At 38.0% G+C, this 20,293-nt stretch overlaps 1 long non-coding RNA gene across 1 annotated transcript in view; it reads left to right on the forward strand.

Annotated features, from left to right (window-relative positions):
* The window catches only part of LOC147583495 (uncharacterized), a 120,974-nt gene extending 107,925 nt beyond the window's left edge, over window positions 1-13,049 (forward strand). Inside the window, exons 2-3 of the long non-coding RNA XR_015248276.1 lie at window positions 12,561-12,633; window positions 12,723-13,049. This is a non-coding gene — a long non-coding RNA (uncharacterized LOC147583495). The remainder of the gene's footprint in view (window positions 1-12,560; window positions 12,634-12,722) is intronic.
* The last annotated feature ends 7,244 nt before the right edge of the window (window positions 13,050-20,293 follow it).

Here is a 20,293-nt window from a genome sequence, read left to right on the forward strand (position 1 = left end):
AGTTCATTCATGTTGTAGCATGTATCAGTACTGAGTTCCTTTTTATAACTACTAATATTCTATTATATGGATATACCACATTTTGTTTCTCTTTTCACCAGTTTGTGAATATTTGGTTTCTGGTTACTGTGAATACTGCTTCTGTGCTTGTTTGTATGCAAGTCTTTGTGTAGATATGTTTTCTTTTCTCCTGGGAATATGCCTAGTGGTAGAACTCTAAATTATATGATAACTCTATATTTGACTGTTTAAGGAATTGATAAATTATTTCCCAAAGCAGCTCCACCATTTTACATTCCCACCAGCAACAAATGCAAGTTTCCTTTTCTCTATAACCTCATCAACACTTGTTATTGTCTGTCTTTTTTATTTTAGCCATCCTAGTGGATGTGAACTAGTGTATTATTATGATTTTGATTTGAATTTCCCTAATTACTAATGATTTTAGATATCTTTTCATGTGATTACTATGACCATTCATATATCTTCTTTTTAAATTTTTTTTAATGTTTATTATTTATTTCTGAGAGAGAGACAGAGTGCTACTGGGAGAGGAGTAGAAAGAGAGGTAGACACAGAATCTGAAGTAGGCTTCAGGCTGTGAGCTGTCAGCACAGAGTCCGACGTGGGGCTCAAACTCACAAACTGTGAGATCATGACCTGAACTGAAGTTGGACACTTAACCAACTGAGCCACCCAGGTGCCCTCATTCATATATCTTCTTTGAAGAAATGCATATTTAAACCTTTTGCTCATTTTTTGGGAGGCTGCCTGGGTGGTTCAGTTGGTTAAGTATCCGACTTCAGCTCAGGTCATGATGTTGCGTTTCTTGGGTTGAGGCCCCATATGGTGCTCCCTACTGGTAGCTCAGAGCCTGGAGCCTCCTTCTCTCTCTGCCCCTCCCCACTCACACTCTGTCTCTCTCTCTCAAAAATAAACATTAAAAAAATAAATAAAAATAAACCTCTGCCCATTTTTAAAGGAGGTCTCTACTAGGAATCAGAATAGATATTGGCTTAGTGGCAAGTGACCTATTTGTCCTTAATTTTAAAAACATTATCTTTGTCCTGTGTATCTTGTACTTGAGCTGTGACAAATATCCAAATAATCTATGAAAAATGTTATATGTATGGACAAAATGCAATGGCAATGCAGAGGAGAAACCAATTCATCAGTATATAATATCAAATAATCATGTACTATAATAGTTTATAATAACTATAATACATATATTAACTATAATAACATATATTATAGTTATATATTATGATAATGTAATTATTATATTATATATTTTATATGGTTTTATATATTATTTATATATTAATTATATATAACATTATATGTAATATTATATTATAAATAACCATAAAATAGCTGCCAATTATGAAACTATGTGTGAGACAATGTGCTAAGTAATTTGCACATGTAATATAATTTAATTCCAATATTAATTTTACAGAAAATCTAACCCTGGATTTTCACATTCAAAAATTGTGATATTGGAAATTGCATATAACTTGAAACTAATTTGAGAAATATATATTAGGTATCTACATACAAATCATCATGGATAACACTACAAAGAAGAATGTGGTCCTGTCTCTACAAGTCTAGAAAGAGAAAGGATATACTTACAAATTACCATTTTAAAAAGGCAGAATATTATCATATCCTTTTGAATAGCTAAGAAGCTAAGAAAAGAGAGAAATGATAACTTATGAAATTAGGAAAACCTCCCTAAAAGAGGTAGTAATTAAACTCTACATTGAATAATGTGGGCAATTTTAAAGATAAAAACGAACCTTATATAAGGTAACAATTTATTGTTCATCCTTAGACAGTAGGAGAGAGAACAAAGAGAAAGGGGATCCTATTAATAAGTATGCTGATAGAACAGGAATAAATTGGGATGGTCCAGGGAAAATGGATGTGTGACCCTAGTCACTGGAGGGAAGTTATCATAGGTTGAGGAGACAGGAGCAAAAACTCAAAGGTGGGAAAGGCGAAAGCCATTTAAGGAAACAGCATATGAAATGATGTTGCCATGCTTACCAGCACTCTGGTTCACAGGGGGCCATGTCTAATGGGTTCTGCCCTCTCTAATCTTGAGACATGAATCCATTTCTCCACCAATTCCCCACCCTCTAGGGACAACAGAGATATGGATGTTGGGAAGCATGGGAATTTGGGGACTTTCGATAATTAATGGTCAGTAAGCTGAACCCTAAAGGTCATCACCCACTCAATTGCCAATCCATTTTCTTTCTTCAGGTGGCTTCTTTTTCCTCCCTCCTACTTCAAGTACACCAGTTTCTTTACTCCTGCAGTCTAAGTTATATTTATAATCCCTCCTCCCCCTTTCTAGTCCAATTTTGTGGGTTTTTACAGAAGAGCAAACTCTGCAAATTTTTTCTGTCTCCAACTTTTTGCCAGCTAATTATTTGAGTCTTTGTTTCTGGTTCAGTGTGAGCTGAGGGATAAAGGTGAGTTATAACACTGCCAGTACAGTTAATCTAGTATGGTGGTTACCTACTTGTAACTAGGGCACTGGTGGTAGGACTGGAAAAATTCATGAAGGAAGGATACATTTGTTTTCAATGGAATTCCCGTGGTACAGTTTCAAAATGTAGAACTTCACAGAAGTTGAAAAATTAAATTAATTTCCAACAAGGATTATAGAATAATGTCACACATGGCAAAGGAACTAGGTATTTACTAGGGAGATCAAATTAAATCTCTGGAAAGTGAAGACAACTAAACAGATTTATGATGGATGAAAAATGGGGTCCCCCCCAAAAATTTTTAATACAATTTTGTTTAGAAGAAGTCCTGTGAACAAATTAGCAGCATTAAAAACTTGGGCCTAATTTTTATTTATTTATTTTTCTAATTTACATCCAAGTTAGTTAGCATATAGTGCAACAATGATTTCAGGAGTAGATTCCTTAATACCCCTTATCCATTTAGCCCATTGCCCCTCCCACAACGTCTTCAGCATCCCTCTGTTTGTTCTCCATATTTAAGAGTCTCTTATGTGTTGTCCCCCTCCCTGTTTTTTTTTTAATTTTTGGTCCCCTTCCCTTATGTTCATCTGTTTTGTATCTTAAAATCCTCATATGAGTAAAGTCATATGGTATTTGTCTTTCTTTGACTAATTTTGCTTAGGATAATACCCTCTGGTTCCATCTACGTAGTTGCAAATGGCAAGATATCTTTCTTTTTTATTGAAACTTGGGCCTAATTTAAAGAAATTTGACTTAGGAGATCTTGAGCTATATCTTTCATAGAAGCTGCCCATGCACCTATCTAGACATCTATTACTTGGCCTTCATCTTGAGAACAATCATATTTCATTAACTCCTTTGTTCTAAGGATTACATAGGTCCTTCCCATGAAGTACCACGAGGAAAACTGAATATGAGACATGAGATGGGATATGTGCATGTGGGATTTATTCTAAGATATTGCCTGAGAATTAAAAGCCTCCTAAAATTATATCCTGAAGAATGTTCAGCTAGTTTCCCATCTATCAACATTTTACTATGCATAATAAAACATAATATTCTGACTTCAGAGCCTATATAACTCTTATTTTCCAAATAAAATATTAATATTAAGTAGCTTTAAAGTAAAGTAGGACCCTGGTTTCCTGTGCTTCTAGAGCAATTTAATAAAGACACCATCGTAATAAAACAACAAGATTTCAAACATACCCACTGAAGAGCTCCAAAATGAAAAGAAATGATCTTTAATGTACACTAGGCTAATTAAAAAAATAACTTGGTAATTTAAGGTTTTTCATTTTCATTGTAAGTCAAAGTATAATCAAGATAGTTAAAACAATATAATGAGATACTGATATTTTTATTCCAATGATGATCCTATCAAGCAGGGATCAACACATTGGAGCCATCATTATTCCATTAAAAATGAATCAGCATTGAGTGTCTGTCAAAATTTATCACAATCTGATTATGAAGCCACATTAGCTATAGTTTATTTAAGCTGCTAGCACACAATAAGCTCTAGAGAGATTCTTATTAAGAGCATAAATCCAACATGAAATGAATAAATCTGTAGCATTACTTTAATAAATAAAGTTCTTTCTTTATGTCCTAAAGATTATAGAATTTTACCCAAATGAAGAGCACTGGACTTCATTTGTCCAGTATTTAATAAATGAAGAAACTGAGATTTTTTAAGTTAATGATTTATCCAAAATCACACAACTAATCAATAATTGATCTAGAGCCAGAATCCATCTGATAGAATAAAAATGACATAAACAGGAAGTTAGGCTTGCAGGTTAGTCAAAGAGCTAAGACTTGTCTGTCTGTCTACCCCACTGGAGTGCAAAATTATGTTCATTGCTATATCGCCAGGATCTAGCATAATGTCTGGCATATCGGCAATGTTCAATAACTACTAAGTGCATACATGAATAAAATACCAATTGAACATATAGAAATAACTCTAATGTAAAGGAATAGGTAGCAGGAGTCCTAAGGGCACAGCAGGTTGAATACTCTGGGTGCTTATAAATCTTTGTTAGATTCCAAAGAGCACATGAAACTGTTGTTAACACCATTAGCTCGGACTCCACAAGTCTTGGGTTCTAGAGCCAGTCTTAACACAGTACCTATTTCTGTGATATTGATCAAACTATGTAGATTCTATTTTATTTGTAAAAATGGAAATGTTAGACCATAGAGACCAGACCAGTAATATAAATGAATCAAGTAGAATGAGGGCAAGGTGGTGAGGCCTGGGAGGGACTGTATCAATCTAGAAAGATGTCCTGTCTGATAGGGATCACCCCTTCTCAACCCAGCAGATTGTTTCCATTCAGGAATAAAGACTCAGTGCTGTCTATTCTTCACATTTTTGAGAGAAATCCAGATTTTTCCAACTTTTAGAGTTTTCTAACTTTTAAATGTTAGCAACTAATTCAAATAAAAAAAATTGCTATCCAAACAAATCTGTCCCTGGACCAGATCTGACATATGGATTACTATTTTTTTTTAATTTCTTTTCACATTTATTTATTTTGGAGAGAGAGACACAGTGTGAGTGGGGGAGGGTCAGAGAGAGAGAGGGAGACACAGAATACGAAGCAGGCTCCAAGCTCTGAGCTGTCAGCACAGAGCCCAACTCAGGGCCCGAACCCACAAACTGTGAGATCATGACCTGAGCTGAAGTCAGATGCTCAACCAACTGAGACACCCAGGCACCCCTGGATCACTATTATTTTATCCTAGACTGGATGATCTAATAATTAGATTCTAATAATCTCTAATTCCTTTTTTTGCTACATGTCTTATTCCTTGTTTTGCTAATTCCTTGTTTTGCTACACGTCTTAAACTAAGATTGCCAAGCTTAGGAAATGATGCATTAATTTTGGAGCGACCCCTAATTTTCCCCCAAATATCTCTTAGTCAACTTGTACTTATGAGGTTTATGCTGACAATTTGCTATGCAGATATGGTCTATAATATCACAATATAAATATTGCTTCCGGGCATTTTCAAAGGGTAATTAATATTTGAAAATCAGGCTGAGCTCTGGAATTGCTGCTAATCATAGACAGACAGACAGACAGACAAAAGCTAATAGTTTATCTTTATTTGGGTTTCTCTATTCAGTTTATCTTGCCATCTTTTTATGAACTGTTTTTCTGGAGAGTTTGCCTTTACTTCAATGTTGACAGCTTAGAACTAACTGGAAGAGGTTCTTGGCTTTCCCATCAGGCATTTCTTTCCCTGGTCTGGGTATCCATTTACAATTAGCTGACTGTTTTAGAATAGTAGATGTTTTTTATTATTGCTGACATAGGTCTGGGTGTTTTTCCCCCACATTTGCACCATGTAGATTGATTTCTTTTATGTGTATTCAGCTAAAACTTGCATGCCGAAGAAAAATTGAAGTTGTATGCCATTTGTCATTTTACCTGGCCATGTCTTTAAATAATGTCTTCCTTTTCTTTTTTTACTGAATATTTGCACAAATAATTTATTTATAGAATTTATATTAAAGCAGCTTGGTTAGTGTATAACAGTACCTTCCATCCATTGACCTTGTACTGTACTTCTCCCTATTTCCTTTTGTAAGACACACTTTTTAGGGAAGGAATTCATAGGCCTCCTTTTACTTTTCTGGAACATAGTCTGCCTTCACTCCTTCACTTTTTCTAGTATTTTTTGAACTAAAAATTTAAATAAAAGTGAACATGGAATAGCATGGTACGTGCTCTGAGTTAGATTGTTTAGGTGTGACTTTCATCTATTTCTACCACTTACTGTGTCACTTTGGGCAAGTTACTTAACTGTATCAAAGCTCAATTTCCTCATCTGTAAAATGGAAATAATAACAGGACCATTTCATACAACTGTTTTAATAATTAACTCTTAAAAGTAATAGTACATATACATAATAGTTACTAGGCAATAATTATTAGCTGTCATTTTCATTATCACTTTATTCTTTTTTAAAATTTATTTATTTATTTATTTATTTATTTATTTATTTAGAGTGGAAGAGGTGCAGAGAGAGAGGGAGAGAGAGAATCCCTAGCAGGCTCCACACTGTCAGCCCAAAGCCTGACACAGGGCTTGATCCCACAGACCATGCAATCATGACCTGAGCTAAAACCAAGAGTTGGATGCTTAACCACCTAAGCCACCCAAACGCTATTATTGTCATTTTAAACTCTCTCTTAGGAAGGACAGCATTAAGGTACAAGTAGCATTAGGCTTCAATTTAGGGAATAACTGTCCCCTTTTCCAAAAAATCTCATCTTTACTCTCTTTTTTTTTTCTTCTTGCCTTCCATTGTCCTCTCTCCCTGTTTTCTTACTCTTGCTCAGTCTTTAACTCATTCTTGAATATTTGAGTACTTCGTAAGTGCCAGGCATGGCAAGAAACAAGAAGACAGAGGGGATCCAAAAGACTCAATCCCAGTTTTCTAGGAGCTTGCAGGATGTTGGGGGCAGGAGGCAACCATTAATCCAATAATGGCATGAATACACAATTCCAAACTGTGACAGCTAATCAAAATTGATGAACATCTTCAATTTATCCTTGTTTGAAGAACTGTGAAACATAATGACATTAGTAACTAATATTTAAGATGTTTACTTTTTGTGAAGCAGTTATGCTTACTTTTTTTTTTTTTTGAACTCTGCAATGGTGGTATGATGCAGATATTATCAATTCCCACTTCATATATGGAGACAACTGAGATGTTAAATGACTTGCTTATGGTCACACAGTAATCTTATTAAAAGACTTAAGGCAGGATCTTCTGTCTTCACACTCTACACTCTTTAATAATCTACAAAATAAGAATTTTTTCCAAGATCCATTTATTCTCATATTACCCTCTCTTCAAAATGAGGGCTGAATTGCCATAGGGAAATATGGTATTGGCAGCATTTTCTAAGACAGAGACCTCTATTTTACCTGGAACTTTTAATGTTTCAGACTTAAGAGATAGAAGAAAAAATAATATCTAACATTTAATATTTTGCCCACTCTGCTTGTATACTTCAAGTTCTCCACAGGAAATAGATTTCACATTTAAACAGTATGGATTTGAAATGTATCTGAGGAAATATTTTTTTAATAATGCTTTTTAAAATATTTATTTACTTTTGAGAGAGAGAGAGAGAAATGGGGAGGGACAGAGAGAGAGGGAGACACAGAATCCGAAGCAGGCTCCAGGCTCTGAGCTGTCAGAACAGTGCCCGATGCGGGGCTCGAACTTGCGAATTGAGAGATCATGACCTGAACCAAAGTCAGATACTTAACTGACTGAACCACCCAGGTGTTCCTATCTGAGGAAATAGAAAGGAAAAAACTTTTTACAAAATGTGGGCAATTAAGGGAAACCATAAAGGTTGGGTGAAGCTGTAAGGTGCTAATGCTCAAATCTGAAGAGGCAAGAGGATGAAACAATTATTAGAACCTGGAAAATGTAACTATAGTAGGAGGAAGGGGCTCTGAGGAAGGAGCCTTGTTTAATAGACTCTGCAGGAGTCAGAGGAACACATACCCTGATCTCAATTTCCTCCTTCTATCATATCTTATAGAGGTGATTCCTGTTGATCACATCAAGCCCAGGGTAAAGGAACTCTTTGATGTGATCTGCAAAGTTAACTTCCCCGGGAAACAGAATGGGGCAGGACAGGCAGGGAATGAAGAAGAGATCTAGAGAAGCAAACAAAACTATTCAGCACCATCCATCTCTTTTCCCTTCAGTATCTATTTTTGTTCTTCTTCATGAAAAATTTGTGTACCCATACAAAATATTTCATTGTATCATATTTCATTTACTTATGGGTCAATAGCACTATAGATATACTCCCACCTAAAATATAAAATTTTAGCCACCACTATTTCCTAATAATACCTAAAGGGGGAGAGAAAGAAATAATATAAAACTTGGCTTTAACACTCCTGTTTCTGTAACTTCCATCTTTCAACACCCATTTAAGGCCCCTCTTTTCCTCTGCAACTACCTAATGGACTGGATTCTTTAGAAAGCAGGGTGGCCCAAACCTTTAGTCCTGGGATCTGAATCTTTTCTGGCCCTGTCTGTATTAGTTAGACTGCTGCTGTGTCCCATTCACTACTATTGAGGGGACACTAAAAAGTACTAAAAGTCAGTGAATCCTCTGGTTCCAGACACTGTCTCCCTTATTGCACAGCATAGCAGCCATCAATTTTCTCCTTGATAATGAAGATCAATCACTTTGCCAGGAGACTGATCCTCTTCTCTGAGTGAAGGGACTTCTTGATGGTAAACCCACAAAAACCTTTATTCAGTTCTGGTGGCCAGAAATCCCAAATCACGGTTTGGCAGGGTTGGTTTCTGATGAAGATTCTCTTCCTGGCTTGCAGATGGTGCCTTCTCTTTATGTCCTCACTTGGCCTTTCCTTGGTGTGTGTGCATGGAGACAGCGAGTGAGAATGCAAGAGCACCGGAGATGCACAATAAGAATTTTTGAAATGGTCAAACTCACCTGGTAACTTATGGAAATGACTGTGCCTCTCAAGGACTTGTATCCAAAATGCTGTTTTTGGGCCCAAACACTAGGCTTTAATCCCTGATAGACCAGTTTATCAGCCTACCTCTAGGCTGTGGTTCTCTTCCCAGCCAATTCCATCCAAGCAAGTTGTGAATACCAACGAAGGCCACTGAGATTATAGCCCTGATTTATCATGACCCACCATTGGTTTGGGGAAAGCCCACCTAAGGTTTAGATAAATGTGTAGATTCTTTTCCACCCACCTTGGTTGCCAGCCTTTATACCAGAGTTCCTATTGTTGCTACCCCCACTAGTTGTGGTTTTCTGTCATGCTGCAAAGACAAGAAGATAATAGTAGAAAATACCCATTTCTTTCCAGAAGTGTTGGAATTCTTAGAATACCTAAGAACAGAGTTGTAAAGCCACCAAGTATGGCTGGGTCAAGTAGGATTTCCATTCTTCCAGATGTATGTGCACATGCTTCTCTGGGCACAATGAAGCCTGTGGTGGCCTCACCTTTCAGGAAATGGACATGGCACTGGGTCACCACATGTGAGATACATATTCAGAGGAATATTTAGGGAAGGTTTACATACATTTCCCTTAAGCTACACCTTTAAACAGTCCATCATGTTGACTTGCATGCCTGATGGTAAAATGCGGCTCTAACAGAAGTGATTCTATTTTATTATATTCAGCAGGATCGTAAGCAGCTATGTAGCAGAGGGCAGGCTCAGCAACCCATTTCAGGGATCACTCCTAAGCATGCTTCCTACTCTGTCCTTGAGATTGCCTTGTAGTTACAGTCACAACATCATAACTCACTCTCCATTATTTGTCCTAGATGAAATAAACACTGTCTTCAAACAAGAGATTTTGACTTCACTTAGCAAAGTTTCTCATGAGTTGTTATAGAAAAGAAACACAGGAGCAAAGCATAGAAGCAAAGGGAGACATGGCATTTTGGAATTGAAAGAGCTTAGGTTCAGTGTCTTCATTTACTCATAAGTTAACTGGGGTATTCAGGTAGGCAAAATCATGGCCCCTCATGAGTGCACATGTTCTAATCCTCAGAACCTGTGAAAATATTACTTTACATGGAAAAGGGGACTTTACAAATGTGACTACAGTTAAAGACCTTGAGGTGGGGAGATTATCCTGGGTTATCCTGGTGTGCTCAATCTAATCACAAATCCTTAAGAACACAAGAGAAAGGCAGAAGAGTAGGTCGGAGAGTTGCAGTGTGAGAACACCACCATTGATTGGTTCCTGGCTTTGTAGCTGGAGGAAGGGACCCACCAGCCAAAAATGTAAGTCCTGACGGACTTGTGAGTGCCTTCCCATTACAGGTAGCAAGACAATAGGTACCTTGGTCCAGCAAAATCAGGAAACTAAATTTTGCCAACAATCTGAATTGTGCAAAGACACAAATTGTCCCCTAGAGCATCCAGAAAGAAAAGCAGCACTATACCTGATTTCAGCCCAATGAGACCCATGTTGGATTTCTGACCTACAGAAATGTAATATATCTGGGTTGTTTTAAGCTGATAAATTTATGGCAATTTATTGTGGTAGCGATAAGAAATAGGCATACAGAGGGAAAGAGACTTTGCTAATGTCACATACTTAATCTATAGCCCAGTTGCACCCAGGACTTTTGACTACTTGTTATAGGTCTTCCCCACTAATCCCAACCCCAGTTTCTCTCTAACATATACTTGGATCCTTTCCCTTATCCTGGGGATAATCCCTCAAACAAATCTGAAGTTATCTTGCTTCCTTTCTTGTTTTCCTATCATCTGTCTCACTGTGTAGAACTAAAGTTCTCTGAGGACAGGGAGTTTGTTTTTACTCCTTACTACTTTATACTTGGTTACCAGTACAATGCTGCTTATGGAATAGGACTCAATGAAATATGCTGAATGAATGGGAAAAAATGAATAAATGAATGAGTGACTGGATAAACCTCATGTCAAAATCAATGACAATGGAACTATCAAACTGAAATAAATTTCATAAATTTGTATTCAAATTTCTCATTTTACAAATGAGGAAGCCTAGGGCTGAGCAGATCACAGATCCAATTCTTAACAGATCCAGAACAGAGCTTACGCTTCCTAACCACCTGTACAGCATATTTCTGTTTTTCATTTGATGTGTATCAAAGTGTCACATTGTAAAAGCTTTTATAATATGGTAGTAAATGGATGCTGTGCAACCCAAGGGTAGAAATTGGAACTGATACTTCCTGGCTGTACATATTTCTGAAAATATTCAGAGGCAATACCTATCCTTATTTTTTTTGCCTTCTTAATCTTTCTTTCTATAATTAGCTCAGATACACCATAGACATTTAAGCTAGCATTTTCATTTGTTCTTGAAAAAAGATGGTAAAGCTCTTTAGAAGGAACAGGCTTGGAAGTTCTGCCCAGTGTCCTGATTGTGCTGAGCTGGAATAAAAGGAGTTGACTGCCTGTCTGTGCTAATAAAAGTTTGATTTTTAAAATCCACTTCTGAAACACCTGGATGGCTTAGTCAGTTGAGCATCCAACTCTTGATCCCAGGGTTGTGGAATCAAGCCTCACGTCGGACTCTGTGCTAAATGGAGACTGAATAAGATTCTGTCTCCCACTGCCCCTCTTCCTCACTTGTGTGTTCTCTCTCCCTCTAAAATAAATAAAGTAAAATCTACTCCTAAATGGCTCATTTTTTTCTATTTCTATTCTATTTTATGTAACCAGTGTCCAATATTTTAATCACTACCTCCATGTGTTGTAATCAAACTTTTTTGTGTTTGTGTTTTTTATGCTGGAAAATAAAGTAATTTCTTATCTCATGTATCAATTTTATCAACAAGTATCTACTAAGAAGTCTCCAGGGACAAGAGCAGAGATGCCAACTTTGAGGGGACATGCAAGCTTAGACCAAGGACATCTCTGCTGTGACTGTCATGGACAGATGCCTGGAGGGATCTTTCTAAGAGGGTCACAGCAAGGCCACTGAACTCCTTGTGAAGCCAGACTGCAGGCCAGATTGTGGTTTGCTCTTCGGCATACATGTGGTGCTAAAGACTGAATATTTGTGTCTCCCCCAAATTCGTGTGTTAAGACATAATCCCCAATATGATGGTATTTGGACGTGGGACCTTTGGGGGTGATGAGATCATGAAGTAGAGTGCTCATGAATGGAATTAGTGTCCCTATAAATGAGGCCCCAGAGAGTTCCTTTGCCCCTCCCGCCATGTGAGGACATAGGATAAGACAGTCTGCGACCAAGAAGAGGGTCGTTACCAGACCCTGACCATGCTGGTACCCTGATCTTGTACTTGCAGCCCCAGAACTGTGAGAGATAGATTTGTTTGCTAAGTGACACAGTCTAGGGTTCTGTTTTAGCAGCCCGAATAGACTAAGACGCTTGGGTTGTGATTTTCTGTTGAAACATTTTCCTTTGATTTACAAACCCTTCCTCACTCTTCCCACACTGGCTTAATCTACTTTTCTTTCCTGAAAATAACAACCCTTTCTCCATCAGGGCCAAGGATGAGAAAACCAGCACATTTGAAAATTGGAAAATAAAGAGACCAGCAGGATCAAGAGAAAAACAGGTAAAACATCAGTTCCTAGTCATGGGTGACTTGGGTCTTATGGCATCTCTCTCCTTCCTTGTCATGTGTTGCCACTTCACTTCTGCCAGGCAGTATCTTCTGTTGGGCCAGAAGGTCAAGTCAGATATGTCTTCTCAGTTGTCTGGAAACACAGCTCATGCCCAGGCTGGTGGCATTTATCAGCACAGCAGTCTCTGTCTGCCTCGCTTCAGCCTCCTGACTGCAATGAGGAAGCAGCAGGCACAACTGGGCTCCCACGGGTGAGTGCCACAAATCAAATTGTTCCTTTCATAAACCTGACCGAGGCAGTCACTCCCACGAGACAGCTGTTTTCCAGGAGAGGTTTTCTATTCTGACAAAACCCATGAGACAACTGTTTGTGAAGAGATTGAATATAGCTCTCCCATCAGGATGGAAACTTTGAAAAGTACACTCTAGGCGGTGCCAAGTCACAGGAGACCTGCCCGGGGTCCAGCCTCATTTTGCTGCTCCCTAGCTGGGCCACCTTGAGAAAAATGTTTTAACTTCTCTGGGCCTTGGCTTTCCCATCTGTAAAGTGAGGGTTGGTCTAGTATCCGATATGACAACATGGAGACCTGGGGTCTGAATTCAGTGTGCACATGTATTTTATTTATTTATTTTTATTTCCTTTTTTTAAAGCAAGAATTTTAAAATATTTTTTAATGTTTATTTATTTTTGAGAGAGAGACAGAGAGAGTGTGAGCAGGAAAAGGACAGATAGAGAAGGAGACACAGAATTCGAAGAGGGTTCCAGGCTCTGAGATGTCAGCAAAGAGCCTGATACAGGGCTCAAGCTCACAGACTGTGAGATCATGACCTGAGCCAAATCTGGATGCTTAACCGACTGAGCCACCCAGGTGCCCTTTAAAGCAAGAATTTTAATTTCTTTAGCTAAGATAGTTTCCTACCAGTCTCTTAAAGTCTCCTCCAATCTATCTGGATTTAAACTGAGTTGTATTCATTTACCTTATTTGGTCCCTGAAGGCATTTCAGTTTGCAACCCTAGACTAGATGACCTTAAAGTTTATTCTTGGCTTTAATAGTTTATGATTCCCCAATTCTAAGTCACGTGCAATGGAACAAAACAAAGAGAGATGAGTTGGACATTTCAAGTATATGTCCATCTAGACTCTGGATTCTAGAGGACTAATGATTGTTTCTATTTCACATGTCCTCAAATTTGCATACATGGTACATATTTTCAGCAGCAACCTAGACTTTAAGAAATGTGTATGACTTGGTGCCTCATGAGAGAGAACATGAGCGGCAGTGGCTGAGCAAGGCAGGTGAGTATGTGCAACAGTTTTAGACTTGCAGAAAGGAGAAACTGTCTGGTAGATGGCACAGTGGCTATAATTCCCTCTATGCATTGCTTTGGTAATGTGACTTTGCAGCTTCTCCCACTGAGGTAGAGTCCATTTCTCCACCCCTTGAATTTAGACTGGCTTGTGACCTTCTTTGGGCAATATAATGTGGCAGAAGTGACCAAATGGCCATTCCAAGTCTAGGGCTCAAAGAGTCTGGCACCCTCCATTCCTTTGTTGTCTCAGAACCCTGACACCTGGTAGCTGTCAAATGAATAAGCCTTGGTTGGCTTGCTGGAAAATGAGAGACATGTAGCCTTGTGGCCTGTATTGCACCAGCCAACAGCCTGCCATCCCTAGAAGCACAGTTGCCTAGCTGACCAGCGGTTGACTACAGTTGCGAGAGTGAGCCCCGCAGACACTAGGAAAACCATCCCAGCTGACCCTAGTACATAAGCTAAAAAAATGCTAGTTGTGTTGAACACTAAGTTTTGGGGTGGTTTGTTACACAGCAGCCACTGGTACAGACTCATGTCCAATTCATGTCAACAAACTGAACGAGTAGCATGTGAGAATACAGATGAGTAAGAGACTCTCTCTGTCTCCAAGGAGTGTATGATTTAGCCAAGAAACAAGAAAACTGTTCAGATATCGACAGGGGAAATGAGATATGGCAGATATCATAATGAAGGCACAAAGCTTTGGGGTTTAGATTGGAAAAGACTTAGTAAAATAGGCACCATCAGAAGTGGATATTAGGTCATACGTAGAGTTTATACAAGTGAAGATGACAGATGGATTTGTCATTTAGGGGGAGAGGTAGGTGGATAATAACAATGCAGATACTCGCAGAAACAAGAAGTAAGAACAGGTTCAAAAAGCATTTACTGCACTCCCATTTTCCTATCTGTGAAAACACAAAGACACACACGACAAATGGTTCATGATCCAACTGGGAACACTAGACACACCTACGTGAAAAAAATTATGAAGTAAGGCATGAGGCTCCTCCCCGAGCCACCGCACAGGAGGGTAGCAGATGAGATCACAAGGCTCAGGTTGTCCAGCCTGAGAACAATGTAACCTTTTGGAAGATTATCTGCAAGGGAATCCTAGCCTAATTCATTTTTAAGGGTGACCAGAATCTTGCTTTCCATGATATTTCCTTTTGTGTACCAACACATTTTTGGCGATATTTAAGAAAAATGTTTCTCAGATTTCTGCGGCAGAAGGTGATGATGATAAAAGGGCTTTTTTTTGGACATTTCATGATTTTTGGCAAGAAATGTGCTGTTGTTCTGGGCTTGGAGAAGTTATTGAATGACAATGAAGGAGAGTTCAGTAGGGGATAGTCTGTCTACCTTTTTCATCCTTGTGCTCCTGGAGGTCAGCAGATAAATTGGCCTGTTGGCTAAGCATGACTTAGGAATAATTTACCTTATGTAGGAAATAATCAGGTTTGCAAGTTCCAATATGTTAAACAGTACACTTATTTTTTGCCTGTGTATGGAGAGGATGAAGAAATAATTGAAAAATACCATACATAATAAAATATGTTGTTGCACGATTTAAAGTAAAAAATAAAAGGCATGGATTAAATGACGACATGAAAGTAGCCAATTCCTCTATTAGGGCTATGAGACACCCTAGAAATAGGATTCAGTACATTTCAGAGAGTTTTCCCCTGAGTCTCAGTCCTGTAAGATGGACTCAGTCCTGTGAGATGTAATAAATAAGATGCTACATGTCCACTGAATTTAGGAAATGCTGTATGCTGTAAATTGCTCATGAGATTAATTCTTTATTTTAATGTATACATGTTCTTGAGAAGTTCCTCCTTTAAAAAGACCACTGTAAAACAAGTGTTTCTTAAGGAACAACTAAAACATCTTGTTAAAACGTGATCTAATCCGATCTTTTCCTTTGCCAGAAAGAAACAGTGGCTAAGTGATTTACTCAGTCTCGGTCCCACTAGTGCTAGAGATGAAGTAGGACCCAGATCTCACCAAGAGATTCTTGGTTGGGGATGTTCTTTCTCAGAAACATGTGTTGGGTAGGCCAAATGACACAGAGGACATTCCAGAGAGTGCACAGAACATTCCATAGAATTCACTCTCACTACTGCATCCCATCCCATCCCCTCCCCTTTTTCTTTTTCTTTTTTCATTTTTATTTTAATGGATTTTATTTTTTAAATAAGATTTAGGTTCATAGCAAAATTGAGCAGAAGGTATAGATATTTCCTTTACACCCCCTACCCCCACATATGCACTGCTTCCCCCACTATCAACAGCCAACACCACAGTGACACATTAGTTACAATTCATGAACCTATACTGGTATATCATAATCACCTACGGTCCATGGTTTACTCTTGGTGTTGTACATTCTAGGGATTTAGACAAATTTCTGGTGGTATATATCCACCATTATAGTATATACAGAATGCATTCCTCTTTATATTTGCTGTAACAGATAAAATCAAAATATAAAAGCAAAATGCTTCCACTTCATATAGACAAAGCAAAATCCAGCTAGGGGAAAAAACCAAATTACCTCAGAAATACAGTTTTATAAATCATTTGCATTTTTTTTTTACCGGTATATTCATGCTATAGCATTATAAATCACATCCAGTAACACAATAGGATAGGGTTACCCCTCTCTGTTCTCTTATTCTTGGGTATGTTATCAGTAATTGTTTCCGTCCTCTACATATGACTTTGCTTTCAGAGTATATTAATTTAGCTAAGATTGAGGAATAAGCCAAGAGCTTTTTAGGAAATTACAAGGGCAGGGTAGTGAAGAAAGTTTTGTTTAGAGGTATTAATTACACAATGTTGTGAAGATGCAGTGTGAGGGTCAGGTAGATTAGAAGTATAAGAATTACACAGAATGTCAAGATAAAGTGATTAGATGTTTGAACAAATGATTGGCGTTCCTCTGGCCATAATTCTGGTAAACCCAATGTGTCCTCTGTCCCCAGCATGACAGGTGGGCCTTTTGTTACTGCTTGAGTCTTCCCCCGAAATAAGCAGAGCACACTTAGGAATGAAGGGAAGAAAAAAGAAGAAATGAAGGGATGAAAAATTTAGTGTATAGTAAGGTAGTAAGTTTGAGAGCAAGGTGCCTTCCACAGTGTTTTGAAAATGATTTTCTTGCTCTTTCATTTATTCCCAATAAATGAACATGAATTTAGCACTGCATTGACTACTCAAGAGAGAGGGATTTTTCCTTCTCATAAGAACAGGCATAATGTAGAATTTGTTAGAGATCTTCTCTCTTTAAATTACCTTTCCATTTTTCTCTGCCTTCAGGTTCAAGAGCAGTAGCTTGATCTTTTTTGGACTCCCTTTCCAGTGATTTGAAGGAGGCACATTTTTTTTGGGGGGGAGATTATCTTCTTTTCTCATTTAAACCTTTCTGGCCAGCTTCCAGAGCTCTACCTACCTGTGGAAGAGACACATTGGTGTAGCAGGTGTAAATGGTGTCCTTCTGTGGCCAATATCTCATCTCTACTAATTTTACATATGGTCATGAAAAACAGGTATTTTCAAAGGCCTCTTAAACTTTGGTTCCATGCTTTGAACTCTTGAGTTAGCTTCCAGAACTTTATTAGTCTAAATCTTACAACTGGTATCACCTTAGACATGACAGTGTATTTCTTCAACGAGATTTCTTCTTGCCTCTAAAAACACCTGCTGCTCTCTCCCTCCTGGCTGCACCCTGCTTCTCTCCCACCCCATCCAGCAAAGCAAACTGCTTCTTGCTTCTGGGCAGAACAGAAGCATAAGTGAACTGCAGAGCTGGGTTGGTGTTCAATCTCCACGCAGAATATCTCTGGCTGACTGATTTATAGAGTCTCTGCTCACAATGGCCGTCCTGGGGCCAATAAAGACTTTTAAGGGAGCGAATTATAGAGAAGGAATGGCCCAGCCATTTCCATGAGAATTTCTCTGTACTTCAGAGAGAGTCTGAGTTTCACCTGATGGCAGGATCAGCTGGCTGTGGGTTGCAGCTTTCTAGATTATGGAGTGTAGGCTTCCCCAGGCAGAAATGGTAGGGGTAGTTTGGCAGAGAGGTTATAGGGCACTGGAGAAGGCCCTCAAAGCAATAGAAAACATAATGGCTGTCCTCCAGGAGCATAGAACCAATTCTTGCTAAGCAGTTAGGACACAAGGTTGGTAGAGGTGGGGGTGGTGATGACAAGTCATTAAAATGGAATCTGATAAATAAGTGTCATGGGAACAATTGTGAAAGAATTTAGAGAGGGAAAAATTATTTCTTTCCAGAAGGCTTTGGAAAAGTTTCAGGGGAAAAGTAGGATAGGATTTGGAAGTCAAAAGAACCAGTATTACATCAATTTAAAATCTATAAAAACAGTTTTTAATGTAAAAATTCCCTAATAAAATGAAACCATGACCTTATCATGGCACCACAGTAACTACTTATATTTTCAGTGCATTTCAGGGATGTAATAGTATGCACACAATTATATATTATGTTCTTCTCACGTTTTATCCTTATGCACATGTTCAGAAAATATTTTATAGATTTGCTAGGTGTTCCAAAAACAGCAATGCCCAATAGAATGATCAAATTGTTGTCCTACCTTAGTTTCTGTGACTTTCCCAGTTTTAGCACAGAAAATCTAGCGGCCCCCTCCCTACCTTCCCAGCCTGTTTAAAAAAACCCTGGCCTCAAGGAGATTACAATGTGGTGGAAGACTGTAAGCCTGTAATTTTATGTACACCGAGTGTTATAAGGGAAGTGTAGGAGATATTATATGACGGGCCAGGAGAAGGCATCCTGGAGGAAGTTATATTTCATGAAGTCCAAAGAAGAGTTAGTTAGGAGAAAAACCACCTTAAATGCACTACACCTAGAAGCACACCCACTGTAGGAAGTTAAATTACATTCCCAAAGTTGCTTTTGAACTTAGAATCAAAATCCTAGGAGAATATGGAGTTGACCACAATGTTTAGATCCAGTAGGGGATGTATGTGTACATGACTCAGTAGTAGAACTGCATATAGGTTTTATTCTTCTGAAATAATAATATTTATTTGTTTTCTATATTGGTAACAGTTTTTTACAATTTTTCAGTTATTGAACTTTAGATAGAATGTTGATTTATGGACCACAGTTTACCTAGATGATTTCTTAAATTTCTGACTCTTTTTCTTATGTTCCTGACAGTTATATCTATTTCCTCTCTAGAAAATTTGGGACATATGACCTCTACCTTCTCTTTGTTTTAGGGTGATAGTCTCAAAGGATGCCCCTTCTAACCTTAAAATGACTGTATGAAAACAGATTAGTGGAGGGCACTGCATTTCCACAGGCCTGGATGCATACTACCCAAATCTTTCCCCTTTTTTATATTCTATGTACCACCCCCCATTTCTATTGAGGTGTTCTTTCTTCAGATATGCTAATCCCATTGATTAAGCTACTGCTTTCTTTTGTAGTCAAACTTTGATTAGATTTTCAGTCTTTTTTTCTTCTTAAAATTGAATTATAATTGATATATTATATTAGTTTCAGGTATATAACATATTGATTTGAAATGTTTGTATATTATAAAGTGATCACCCCAATAGTGCTAGTTACCCTTTCTTAGTGTACAAAGTTATTACAATGCTATTGACTATATTCCCTGTGCTATACATTATATCTACTTGACTTATTTATTACTAGAAATTTGTATTTCTTAACCCCTTCCACTTATTTCTCTAGTCCCCCTAACACTCTCCCGTCTGCCAACCACCAGTTTGTTATCTCTATATATGTCTGTTACTGTTTTATTTTGTTTGTTTTGTTTTGTTTTTTAGATTCTGCATATAAGCAAAATCACACAGTATGTCTTTCTTGGTTTGACTTATTTCAGTTAGCATAATTCCTTCAAGGTCCATTTATGTTGTTGCAAATGGAATATTTCATTCTTTTTTATGGATAAGTAGTATTTGTGTGTGTGTGTGTGTGTGTGTGTGTGTGTGTGTGTGTGGCATCTGTTTAATCCATTCATCCCCATGCTTTTCTTTTTACCTTTGGCTTGGGAAATATTCTACAAGGGGAGTTGCTTTCTGAAGCAGTTGAAAATCAGCCATTAGGATTTTACTGGTGAGATTCTCATATATTGTAGGGTGTTTACAGGTTGTCCTATGTTTTTAAAGTATTTCTCTGTTGATATTCTCTCTCCACCCTACTCCATGCCTTACTCCAAAAAGGGGATCATAGGTGCCCTTTGACGTCCAAATAAGGTGCAAATCCCTGAGCAGGAATAATGGGATCAGCCTCAGTTAGAAGCTTAAAGTAGAAGTTATCCCTGGCCC

Source organism: Puma concolor, chromosome A2 (genome assembly GCF_028749965.1).
Source record: "Puma concolor isolate L17-30 chromosome A2, mPumCon1.1.hap2, whole genome shotgun sequence".
In the NCBI taxonomy this organism is placed as follows: domain Eukaryota; kingdom Metazoa; phylum Chordata; class Mammalia; order Carnivora; family Felidae; genus Puma; species Puma concolor.